At 40.6% G+C, this 11191-nt stretch overlaps 1 non-coding gene across 1 annotated transcript; it reads left to right on the top strand.

Moving 5' to 3' along the window:
* Window positions 1-7566: 7566 nt before the first annotated feature.
* On the top strand, window positions 7567-7672 carry LOC115835265. The gene has a single exon (XR_004030256.1). It is a non-coding gene; the product is annotated as a U6 spliceosomal RNA (small nuclear RNA).
* Window positions 7673-11191: the final 3519 nt, after the last annotated feature.

The raw sequence follows: 11191 nt of genomic DNA, 5'->3' as shown, positions 1-11191 counted from the left end.
CACTAGCTTCAACTTTTTTCTCCTCCTTGCTAATGTTAGCCAGCATTGATTACCTATTTTTGTCATTGTCCAAGCAGATATTATAATCCAAGAACCTTGCTGAATATACAATGTGCACTAAAGAACAAGTAGATGTATATCTTTGTTGTTTTTTATCACAAGCGACAGAAACAAACTGTGCCTAACATTAAAAGTACTGTATTAAAAGGTTGTAAGATGGATTTACGCTTTCACCACTCGTTTTGACATAGTATTGGGAATCCTAGCAAGAGCAATCAGGCAAGAGAAAGGAATAGAAGGCATCCAAATGGGAAAAGAAGAAGTCAAATTGTCCCTCTTTGCAGATGACATGCTTATATTTAGAAAAATCTATACGGTGTCAGCCTCCTTATACAAAGAAAAAAAAAATAGAAAAACCTAGACTCCACCACAAAACTCTTAGAACTAATAGACAAATTAAGTAAAGTATCAGGATGCAAAATCGACATACAAAAATCAGTAGTGTTTCTATACACCAATGAAGAACTGGCTGATATAGAAATTAAGAAGGCAATCCCATTTACAATAACTATGCACACACTAAAACCCTGCACAAAATTTAACCAAGAAGGTGAAAGCTCTCTACAGGGAAAACTACAAAGCACTGATGAAAGAAATTGTCGAGGACACAAACAAAAGGAAAGACACCCTATGCTCATGGATTGGAAGAATTAGAATTGTTAAAATGGCCATACTACCCAAAGCAATCTACAGATTAATGAATCTACCAAAATACCAGTGACATTATTCATAGAAAGAAAAACAACTCTAAAATTCATATGAAACCAAAAAGGAGCCTGAATAGCCAAAGCAATCTTGAGCAAAAGGAACAAAGCTTGAGGCATTTTTCCATCTGACTTCTGAACATATTACAAGGCTACAATAACCCAAACAGCATTGTACTGGTATAAAAATAGACACATAGACCAGTGGAACAGAATAGAGAACCCAGAAATAAATCCACATATTTATAGCCAACTGATTTATGACAAAGGTGCCAATAACGTACACTGAGGAAAGGACACCCTCTTCAATAAATGGTGCTGGGAAAACTGGACAGTCATAAGCAAAAGAATGAAAGTAGATCTCTGCCTCTCACCATATACAACAATCAACTCAAGATGGATTAAAGACTTAAATGTAAGGCCCCAAACTATAGAACTACTAGAAGGAAACACTCCAGGACATTGGTCTAGGCAAATATTTTATGGCTAAGACCTCAAAAACAGAGGCAACTAAAACAAAAATAGACAAATGGGACTATATTAAACTAAAAGGCTTCTGCACAGCACAGAAAACAATCAACAGAATGAAGAGATAACCTGTTGAATGGGAAAAAATATTTACAAACTATTCATCTGACAAGAGACTAATATGCAGAATATACAAGAAACTCAACTCAGCAATGAAAAATCTGGCCGGGTGCGGTGGTGCACACCTGTAATCCCAGCATTCTGAGAGGCCAAGGCGGGTGGATCACCTGAGGTCAGGAGTTTGAGATCAGCCTGGCCAACATGGTGAAACCCCATTTCTACTAAAAATACAAAAATTAGCCTGGCATGGTGGTACGCACCTGTAGTCCCAGCCACTCAGGAGGTTGAGGCATGAGAATCGCTTGAACTCGGGAGGCAGAGGTTGCAGTGAGCTGAGATTGTGCCACTGCACTCCAGCCCGGGTGACAGAGCGAGACTTTGTTTCAAAATAAAATAAAATAAAATAAAGCTATGATCAGCACAACACAAATATCCTTATTCATTCATTAATTTGTTCAACAGTTATTTATAAGTCCTACCATATTTTACTCACTGCTCTGGTCTCAAACATTAATAAGATGTTGATCAGAACCGGGCCAGGGACAGAGCCCTATTGCACCTGCTCCCGGAAATACGTTGGCTGCTAAACAGCTCTTTAGAGAACATGGCTATTTTGTCTATTATCACTTCACCTAACCTATTTCCTCTAGCATCCCTGACTCCGTTTTGTTTAGGAACATGTCTTCAGGCTTTGGGCAAGTGCCTTAATGAAGTGAGATCCACAGTGTCAAGCATCCCACCTTTTTCCAGACAGGTAGATTCTGCGTCTCTAACACTGTGGACCAGGATGTGGGTGTGAACTAGGTGTGCGCCTCAGCTTTGCACTTCTTGCTGTGAACCTGTGGCAAATCACTTCAATTCTCAGAGCCTCAGGTTCCTCATCTCCAAAGAGGGCAACAAGCCCAACCTTGCAAGGCTGTTATGAGAATTAGACATAATAGACTTCAAATGTCCGGTACATACTACTCGTTTTTCCCCTTTATTTCAGGTCAGCTTCTGGGAGCACAGATAGTACATACTACTTTTTGAACTTGCATATAAAAAAAATCAGAAAAGCAGCATTGATTTCCAGTTAGGGGAAATTAGATTTTTTTCAATTCCTATATAAATTCATGAGAAGTTTTAATTCAAGAATTTGCAAATCAGAGAAATAGTATATACAAAAATGATTATCAGATATTAAGACTATTTTATTATCTTTAATTTCAATGAGTTTTCTATTTATTTAAAATATACAATATGTGGTCATTGTAGTTACATATAATGATAGCTTACTATCATTATTGTATTAATATGCAATAGAAGATTTTCCCAAGGCTCAGTGAAAACTGAGCAAATTTTATTTTCTCTGTGTTTCGTATGTAAAATAAACACCTTGTACAGGATTCTGGAAAGATGCTATGCTATGCCATTTTTTTTTTTGTTATTCTAAAAGGAAGGTAACCAGACACTGCTCGAAGAACTTAAATATTTGCATCTGGTTTTTAAAAAGCAGAGAGAAACAAAAAGCTGACAACTATATCTAGAGAGGGATATCAGGTCGGGGGAAAGAAGGGAGTCAGGCTGCTTTTTCACTATATAGCTGTTTTAACTTTTGAATTTTGTACCATGTACATATATTATTATTATTTTATTTATTTATTTATTTATTTTTGAGATGGAGTCTTGCTCTGTCACCCAGGCTGGAGTGCAGTGGTGCGATCTCGGCTCACTGCAACGCCGCCTCTTGGGTTCAAGTGATTCTCCTGCCTCAGCCTCCCGAGTAGCTGGGATTACAGGCGCCTGCCACCACGCTCAACTAATTTTTGTATTTTTAGTAGAGACGGGGTTTCACCATATTCGCCAGTCTGGTCTCGAACTCCTGAACTTGTGATCTGCCCACCTTTGCCTCCCAAAGTGCTGGGATTACAGGCGTGAGCCACTGATTGAAAAAATAGTTAATCTTTTTAAATAGTGGAAAAATAATTTTAAATAACACTATCCTGTTCACTGAGTTTACTTCTATAAAATCTGAAAGCCTTAAATACAAAGAAGGCAAACTAAATTCCCAGAAAAGTCCCATTCAAGTCTGATAATATATGGATTAAATCAGTTAAATGAACCACATTAAAATAGATTGACTTTATAACAATTTCTAATCTCTGCCTGCTGGACATTCAAATGAAAACTAAACTGTTTCTACAAAGATGCCCAATTCGTTGCAAACCAAGAACACCAAAATTTTAAATACAGACACTTTTTAGATACGATGAACAGGATAGTAAGCTATATTGACTGATTCATTGATTGACTGATTTTGAGACAGAGTCTTGCTCTGTTGCACAGACTGGAGTGCAGTGGCACAGCCTCGGCTCACTGCTACCTCCGCCTCCCGAGTTTAAGTGATTCTCCTGCCTCTGCCTCCTGAATAGCTGGGATTACAGATGCCCACTACCAAACCCAGCTAATTTTTATATTTTTAGTAGAGATGGGGTTTCACCATATTGGCCAGGGTGGTCTCGAACTCCTGACCTCAGGTGATCTGCCTGCCTTGGCTTCCCAAAGTGCTGAGATTACAGGCATGAGCCACCATGCCTGGCTAGTAAGCTAGATTTAGACATTAAAATTCAAAATCTATTTTTTCAGAATAGTTTGGGCAACTGTATAGGCTTTGTGATTGCATATTTGGTTGTTGCTGATAAAGTTGTATATGAACAATCCACAATTTACATAAACCTTGACTGCCTATTTAAGGCAAATAAAACAAGAGTTTTCTAAACAAGATTGTGCACAAGAGAGAGATATTGAAAATTTCGGCCGGGCACAGTGGCTCATGCCTATAATGCCAACACTTTGGGAAGCTGAGGTGGGAGGATCACTTGAGGCCAGCAGTTTGAGACCAACCTAGGCAACAAAGAGAGATGCTGTCTCTACTAAAAATACAAAAATTAGCCAGACGTGGAGGCACATACCTGTAATCCTAGTTACTCAGGAGGCTGAGGCAAGACGATCGCTTGAGCCCAGGAGTTTGATGTTGCAGTGAGCTATAATTGTGCCACTGCACTCCAGCTTGAGTGACAGAGTGAGACCTTGCCTAAAAAGGAAAAAAAGCGACCCTCCCATCTCAGCCCCCTAAGTAGCTGGGACTGCAGGTGTGTGCCAACACATCCGGCTAATTTTTTGTATGTTTAGTAGAGACGGGTTTTGCCACGTTGCCCAGGCTGGTCTTGAACTCGGGCTCAAACAATCTGCCTGCCTCAGCCTCCAAAACTGTTGGGATTATAGGCCTGAGCCACTGCATGCCAGCCGGAAGACATAGATTATCACTAGACACTCAATGGATGATGGCTCAGAATTTCTTTTCACTTTGTTTAGTTAACCAGAAGAAAATGATTTATTTCTTGCCATAGTCATATAAAACAATTTGCTTTTAAACTACTATGAAAGGCCTGGTGTGGTGATTCAGCCCTGTAATCCCAGCACATTGAGAGGCTAAGGTGGGTGGATCACTTGAGCCCAGGGGTTTGAGACCAGCCTGGACAACATAGTGAGTCCTTATCCTACAAAAAATAAACATAAAGTTAGCTGGGTGTGGTGGAATGAGCCTGTAGTCCCAGCTACTTGGGAGGCTGAGGTGGGAGGGTCACTTGAGCGTGGGAGGTAGGGGCTGCGTGAGCCATGATCGTGCCACTGCACTCCAGCCTGGGTGACAGTGTGAGACCTTGCCTTAAAAAGGAAAGAAGAAAGAAAGAAAAGAAAGAAAAAAGAAAGATAGAGAAAGAAAGAAAGAGAGAGAGGAAACAAAGAAAGAGAAAGAAAGAAAGAGAAAAGAAAGAAAGAAAGAAAAGAAAGAAAGAAAGAAAGAAAGAAAGAAAGAAAGAAAGAAAGAAAGAAAAGGGAGGGACGGAGGGAGGAAGGAAGGAAGGAAGGAAAGAAGGAAGGAAGGAAGGAAAAGAAAGAGAAAACAGAAATAAGATACATATGAGATTTGATGCTGAGCAAATATAGTTGTGTTGGGAGAAAACTTCCCCCAGCTTGCCCGGTGCAATGGTATTACCTCCCTTGTGAAGTTCCTGGCACTATAGTAGGTACGCAGCCAAAATAAGACCCCCTCCTGCTTCCACAGTAGCCAAGGTTTCCTAACTCCTGCCTTTAAATTGAAGAAACTGTATCAATGTCTCCTAATGTAATAGTTCTATAGCTGGCAGGAAAGAAAACCAAACTGAAAGAGCCACTTGAGCAGAGGAGGTAGACCAAACCTATTGTATTGGTTGGCATTCAGGGAAAACTCAGTCACAAGGCATCACCTCAAGACCATCCAGAAAAGCTCCTTGGGCCCTTGATCCAGAAAGCACCCAGTTGGTCTCCTAGAGAGCGCTGTAGGGATTCTGAAATCATCACATGTGGTTTTTAACCCAGCCCTAGTTGGATGTAGACGTTAAGAACCAAGAATTTGCCCTGCAGGTGTATGACGAGTTGCTTCTTCATAAGTTGTGTTGAGACCCAGCAGGCAAAGACACACCTGTTCAAAGCTAATATTCTGTTAAACAATAACCAGGGATTACTCATGAAGTTCCTCCAGATGTCTGAAGACTCCCAGGGGCGAAAGGCCCCAACTGAAAGGCCTGGCAGTTGTTCAAAAGCCACACTGGATTACTACAGCTTCCAGCTGCTCAAATGGAAACTGCCCAGGTCAAAGAATTCTAGGAGCAGTGTAGTGACTCTTTAACTACATATTACTTTAACCTGCATCTTCCAAACTCTTTGAGTTTATTTTTCTTTTCCAGGACATGAAAAAAACTCAGAATAATTTAAAAAAAGAATAGCAGTAACTACTTTTTCCTGTGTTGCTGCTTGTGCCAGACCCTGTAGAAGTGCATGATATGCTACACCAACTCCATCAGTATTTCTTCATAACAATCTGCAAGGAAGTATTATTGTTCTTATTTTACAGATGAAAAACCTGAGACCCAGAGAGGTTAGGTAATTTGCTGAAGTTCACGTAGCTAACAAGTTGCAAAGATAGGATCTGAATTCAGGTTGGATTGGCATGAATACCCCAATCTTTGCACTCAGTATACAGCGTCATGCTTATATGCAGGGTTACAATGTGCTTGGTAAGGCAAGAAATCTCTACCAACACAGGATTTTTTTGAGGATTAACTAAGAAAACGTAAATAAGCACACAGCCTGTTGCCTGATATACATTAGGAACTCAGTAAATGCTTATTTTGTTTTAAAATAATTACCCTACATTCTGGAAAATGTGCCATGGAATGGGACAGGCCCACAATGGTTTTTCTATAGAGATTTTTAGTGGGTTCTGGGGACAACTATTATATATTTTAAAATAGCAATGCTCACATGCTCCATAGTAAATCAGTTGGCCAAGTTAAAAATAGATTCTAAACATAGCAAGAGCAGAAATTCAATCTAAGACACTAAGTCATGGAAAGCAGTTGACAGTGGTTGCAACAGAGAAAAGGAAGCGCAGGCACACACTGATTCTACATGTGGATAAGATTCTCCAACCTCCATTTCAGGTTTGTTCTATTCTCTATAGCAGAAAACACACACACACATATATGCATACATGCATATACATATGCATGCAAATAAACTAAGATGACACATTCCATTTATCTGCAATAGCACCATTTACAAATCTATTAATTTTGAAGTTTTGGTACTTATTAGCACGTACTAGATACACTACAACAATATATAGTTCCTTAACATTTTTAGGTGTAAGAGAGAGGATGGTTAATGTTTAAAATATTTGGGGTGCAGATACACAGATGGCTAGACTGGTAGATAACTAGAAAGGATGGGGACAGAAGCTATATACCCTCTGTGCTCAGTCAATTTACAGTGGCAGCCTTAGGGAGTTGGGTTAACGCTGCCATTCTGTCATTTGAAACCCCGGGAACTGGTATGCCAGATAAAACTCCAATCACTGTGCCAAGGACTCAGGAACAGGCATGGAGCTTAGGTTCTCCCTCAGCCTCCTACTTTTAAACCGTTGTTTGGAGCACACAATTACTTTTCTCTCAGTTGCTAGGGTGGGTGCTTCAGCTGTGGGTGTGACTATTTAGGGAGGAAGCCATGAAATGTATATCCTTAATTCACATAGTCTTATTCCATGTACGTCAAGAAGAGAATGACTGAGGGATGTCTATTATAAACTGGAGTAATGGCACATCACACCAAATAAACCTTTCCGTAAGATACTAACATAAAAGCAGATCCATTATAAATATAAAAGAAGAATGATACAGAGAAGATCAGCATGGTCCCTGAGCAAGGGTGACACATGAATTCATGAAGCATTCCATATTGTTAAAAACACCAAAACAGGCGGGGGGCAGTGGCTCATGCCTGTGATCCCAGCACTTTGGGAGGCCGAGGCAGGTGGATCATCTGAGGTCAGGAGTTTGAGACCATCCTGGTCAACATGGTGAAACTCCGTCTCTAATAAAAACACAAAAAATTAGCCGGGTGTGGTGGCACATGCCTGTAATCCCAGCTATTCAGGAGGGTGAGGCAGGAGAATTGCTTGAACCCAGGAAGCAGAGATTGCAGTGAGCCGAGATTGCGCCACTGCACTCCAGCCTGGCCAACAAAGCGAGACTGATTCTGTCTCAAAAAAACAAAACAAAATACCAAAATAACAACCAAAAAAACCTACAGAAAGACTTATGACACAATTGATAATTTAGGATCAATAACTTTCTCCTTTTTTTAAAAAAAAAGCTTGAAATATATTATTTGTAAAACACCATGGGAAATAGAACAATTGAGGATAAAAACGTAGGAGAGTGGTTAGCAGTGCAGGTTTTGGAGTCAGGCTACTTGTGTTTGGTCAATACTAACTGTGAGTCTTTGGACAAGAAGTCTCACTTCTCTAGGTCATGGTGTCCTAAAATGTCGTAGTATACACTTCATAGCGTCATTGTGACTGTTAAAGTCCTACATGCTAGCTCTGATCCTAGCACATAGGATTCTAAACATTAGCTATCACCATTTTCTAAAAGTAACAGAGGCAACAGATTACTAAATACTTAAGTGGATTACTGTAATTGAGGACTGATTTTCCTAGAAGCTAAGGAAAAAAAAAGGTTTTACTTTCTGACAAAGAAACAATCAGCATACATCAGTGAAGACTGCCCAAACTTAAATAGGAGATTAGTAAAGGAATCTTTGAATACAGGACATTGCATCAAATAGCAGGTATTGCAATGACAGCTTTGCACACCACAGAAATAATTGTTTACGTGTGGCGCCTTCTGTCCACTCTCTAATAGAGCTGAGGGGTAAGCACTACATTGTAACTCATGTAGCGGAACTGAGACATATGCTCCAAATTCTTTGCCTTCTGACTTCTTATGGTTAGGACACGGAAAAATCCAGAAAACTGAACATACGAAACTTGCAAATGACTGATAAATCTTAAGTGTATGTTTGGCAGAAGCGGATCATGCTTTATTCATAGTGAAGTTATCTAAATTTTTGGCTCAACAAGTATTTGTTTCAGACATCGAACAAAGGTATATGGCTTATAAGGATGAATAAGACGCATTATTCTTTTTGCTCTTTTTTTTTTTTTTTTTTTGAGATGGAGTCTCGCTCTGTCGCCCAGGCTGGAGTGCAGTGGCACAATCTCGGCTCACTGCAAGCTCCGCCTCCCAGGTTCACGCCATTCTCCTGCCTCAGCCTCCCGAGTAGCTGGGACTACAGGCGCCCGCCACCACGCCTGGCTAATTTTTTGTATTTTTAGTAGAGATGGGGTTTCACCGTGTTAGCCAGGATGGTCTCGATCTCCTGACCTCGTGATCCGCCCATCTCAGCCTCCCAAAGTGCTGGGATTACAGGCGTGAGCCACCGTGCCCGGCCTATTCTTTTTGCTCTTATATGGTCCACATGCGGATTAAAGAAAGACCACATGCTGGTCAGGTGCGGTGGCTCACACCTGTAATCTCAGCACTTTGAGAGGCCGAGATGGGCGGATCACCTGAGGTTGGGAGTTTGAGACCAGCCTGACCAACATGGAGAAACCCCATCTCTACTAATAATACAAAAATTAGCCGGGTGTGGTGGTGCATGCCTGTAATCCCAGCTACTCAGGAGGCTGAGGCAGGAGAATCACTTGAATCTGGGAGGCAGAGGTTGCAGTGAGTCAAGATCGTGCCATTACACTCCAGCCTGGGCAACCGGAGCGAAACTCTGTCTCTGAAAAAAAACAGAAAACAAAAACAAACAAACAGACAAACAAACAAAAGATGCTTTAGATACTTGAGGTAAGGGAAGGAAATCTCAAATGAAAGTAAGAGTCAAATTTCTAAGCTGGGCATGGTGGAGCACACCTGTAATCCCAGCACTTTGGGAGGCTAAGACAGGAGGATCGCTTGAGCCCAGGAGTTCGAGACCAGCCAGAGCAACATGGTGAAACTCCTGTCTCGATAAAATAAATAAATAAATAATGAAAAAATGTAAAAATAAATTTCTGCTGTCCTCCCAGACGGAAGGCCAGTTGGCGCTGCAGGGAATAAGGCTGCCTAAAGATAGAATCATGACAGCATTTTACTTAGGAAAGAGCTATGGATGAACTTGAATACTTGGATAAGTTCATGGTTAATATGTCAGATTACATATGCCACATAATATAAGGAAATTGTTATACCCTGAAAAACGTTAAGACCGGTTAATTCAGCCCTTCTCTTTATTTGCAAATTGGCCCTGTAGACTTTGTCCAGTTTCAGGAAATGTTGGAGGTATTTTGGAATCAGATTTAATTGCTCTTGGTCTGTGCTACTTAACTTGCAAGCATTTCTCTGATATAGTATTAGGTTGGTGCAAAATTAATTGCGGTTTTTGCCATTACTTTTCACGGCAAAATAGCAATTACTTTTGCACCAGCCGAATATTTTTCTTATTGTGCTTTCTTTCACCTGTAGATTCCAAGGTACTTGTTCATTAATTGAGCCAAATTATTTAGGTTTAAAAAAAGAGTTCTGGGACACAGCTCTCTTCGACATGGAAATGGATGTCTTAGATGGATTAATATATTAATTAATCCAGTATTTCCTGAATGTTTTTCAGTTATTATGATATGGTTTGGATTTGTGTCCCCGCCCAAATCTCATGTCAAATTGTAATCCCCCATGTTGGAGGAGGGTCCTGGTGGGAGGTGATGGAGTCATGGGGGCGGATTTCCCCCTGGCTGTTCTCGTGATAGTGAGTGAGTTCTCTCGAGATCTGGTTGTTTAAAGGTGTGTAGTCCCTCCCCCTGCTCCCTCTTCCCCTTTCTCCAGCCTCATAACAGGTGCTGCTTCCCCTTCACCCTCTGCCGTGATTGTAAATTTCTTGAGGCCTCCCCAGCCATGCTTCCTGTACAGCCTGTGGGACTGTGAGTCAGTTAAACCTCTTTTCTTTATACATTATCCAGTCTTGGGTAGTTCTTTACAGAAATTCGAGAACGAACTAACACACTTTACTTCTTTTTTCTCTTTCTGTCTCCTCCCAGGCTGGTGTGCGGTGGCATGATCATAGCTTACTGCAGCCTCAAACTCCTGGACTCAAGCCACCCTACTGCCTTTGGCCTCCCAAAGCGCTGAGATTACATGTGTAAGCCACTGCACCTAGCCACCCTTTACTTCTGATTTTTGTCAGGTCCATGTTACTTGTACTATTAGATACCAACATTTTCTTTAATTTGACATAAATTGACCAATTTTTAAAATATAGTCTCATCTTAAGCAATGATATTTGTGAAATCTGAGTTTGAGGCAGATTTTTAAATATACCTTAAAATAAAAACAACTATACAAATAAATTAAAATTGTGAGCCACATAAAATGGCC

The sequence above is a fragment of the Nomascus leucogenys genome, chromosome 5, assembly GCF_006542625.1.
Source record: "Nomascus leucogenys isolate Asia chromosome 5, Asia_NLE_v1, whole genome shotgun sequence".
In the NCBI taxonomy this organism is placed as follows: Eukaryota; Metazoa; Chordata; class Mammalia; order Primates; family Hylobatidae; genus Nomascus; species Nomascus leucogenys.
Note: the sequence above shows the minus strand (reverse complement) of the source record. Positions and strands in the feature narration are given on the sequence as shown.